A 2,425-nucleotide genomic window follows, 5' to 3' on the forward strand; every position below is an offset into this window, starting at 1 on the left:
TTAACTAGAATATAGCTGGCGAACGTGCCATCATAGGAGCATCTGCATGTAATAGAAGCTCTACAGCACAGTATACGAAGACACTAGACTAAAGACAATAATTCTTCGCATTTAGCTAAAATGAGTGGTGATATGGTACGAGTGCTTGAAAGCTTATGCTGTATCTATCCGATCAACTTGGCGATCAGTTCCACTCATCACAGAGGATATAGTCTTCAAATTTGAGGTCATGGATGAAAGGGCACTGTCTGTCAACCTTTTTTTTCCAAGGGATGCTGTACTCTTTCATCGACCTTTCCTCTTTAGAGAGAGCTTCTCATATAGATGCCGCAAAGAGTGGAGTGGGTAGAGCTCAACGTCCCTTTCGTCCCTTTCATGAACCTTTTTGTTTGGTGATGGGGGCTGAGTCAAGCCACTAAGATACAAGACCTGACTTATTCGAAGTTATCCTTTCCTTGTCGATGCGCTGAGAAAAAGAGGGCCGTTTGTTTTATGGAGAAAAAATTCATGGATTGGAGGCTTTCAAACAACCTTCTCTGCCCACTTTCTTATAAAATGTTTGTATGGAAGAAGATGCGCTGCTAGTGGGATATCAACACCTTGATTAGGTTGGTGGCCACCATGTCTTCCGTTGAAAACAGAAGAAAGATAAAAGCAAAGCCTTATCCTGCCCTTATTCCTAAAATGGACTTGCTCCAACCACTGGCCACTTCCAAGGCAAGGATTGAGCCTTCTTTGTGGCCACAGAACTTTACCGACCCCAATTTACTGAAGCTAGCCTAATAATTTGACCTGCCCTGTAGACCCAAGATTAAATGCTCGGCCTGTTCGTGGAATTTGGGCCGGGTCGAGATTAGAAACAGCACGGCCTGTTAAGGACGGTCTTGGGCTCATTTCACTAAACGGCGGATTTGGATGTGCTGGTCCAAAAACTTTCAGGCCGAGGCAGCTCGAGGTCAAGCAAACCTGGTAGTCAGCAGCTTCTGATGCAAACGAGTGTTTCGACCAACTTCTTCCCTTAGGAGGGAACATATTGGACTGGCTTAATACTATCTGATGTGTGTCATCTTCATGCGTTTCCCTATAAGCTCTTCAACACCGTTTCTCCGTTGCTTCAGCTTCTTTGTCCATGGCGGATGCCATGAATGAAATCTCCTACAGTCCAAGCAACTCCCAGTTATGTTTAGTTTTTAATCCGGCATGTAAATGGGACGGGCCTAAGCTTGGGTTAGCATATAGAGGCCACATATATAATCATGGGAGCTTGCACGTCTGTTGACTGTTGGTAGATCAACAGGCCAAACTTAGATCTAAACCTGGTGCTGTCTGCTGACTGTTGCCATGAGAATCCTTTGCTGTGCCTGATTTGCACCATAAAGTGTCGTGCAGTGCTCGATGGCCATCATCAGATGGACGGTTATCAACAGCGAGGCATTATGTATGACATGTAAGGCTATCCTATCTTGTTTGATAGTCATCTATTTCTTGATCGTGGCCATCAAGTGCTCAACAGTACTCTACTGTACAAATCCCGCACCGCAGAGGCTCCGTGCATGCTCTCATGCTGTCCTGCTGCACACAATTGCACAACTGTACTAGCTTGTTCTGTCTCTGAAATAAACTGCAGCAGCTTTCTCAAAATCATGGTAGTGTTGGTAGTTCAAAGTTCCTTGGTTTAAGGCCTTAAAGGTCAAGCACAGTTCGGGCGGGTAAAATTCAAGCAGCATAGTTGGACACTGTATGAGAGATGTCCAGGTGGCGGCATTTTCACCGCATTCCTGAAAAAGTAAAATGCTAGATAATTGGAAGATTAATCAACATGTAACCACAGCATCTTCACATGGGAATCCATGATTGTGCCTTTTTCAGACAAGTGGAATCGTATAAGTAGCGCGCAAAGACATGCAGAAGATCCTCATCGCATCCCAATTCAAATGCATGAAAGTCATTTAAAGGGATCGTATTTTAAGCCTAGAATTCTAGATTAATTAGTTATTTGGCATAGGTGGCACAAGTACTACTTGGAATTAATCTAATCTCTTCAATACTAGATCAATGACAAAAGGAAACACCAATGAAGTTTTCCAACCAAAGCTCTGGTGGGAATATCTATGCATAATTTGGACCTTCCATTGTTTCTTGTGGTGGCGGTATTTGATGTTGCCTTCATTTCCTTAAATAATCTATGAAGGTTAAGATTTTAGTAATTTAGATATTTTGTCAGCAGGCTAGGTTTCTCTGGAGTTTGATAGATATCACATGGAACCCTCGCATACCAGTGCATGCGCCTGGTGCTTTTTGTTTTGCCTTCTTATGTACTTCCCGAATGCTACGACTGAATTAGAGTGGATAAGGACAACCAAAATAATGCCCTCTCAGAAGCATAAGGTTGTTTACAATATAGTAATTAATTCCTGCTTGCTGT

The sequence above is a fragment of the Phoenix dactylifera genome, chromosome 4 (assembly GCF_009389715.1).
Source record: "Phoenix dactylifera cultivar Barhee BC4 chromosome 4, palm_55x_up_171113_PBpolish2nd_filt_p, whole genome shotgun sequence".
In the NCBI taxonomy this organism is placed as follows: Eukaryota; Viridiplantae; Streptophyta; class Magnoliopsida; order Arecales; family Arecaceae; genus Phoenix; species Phoenix dactylifera.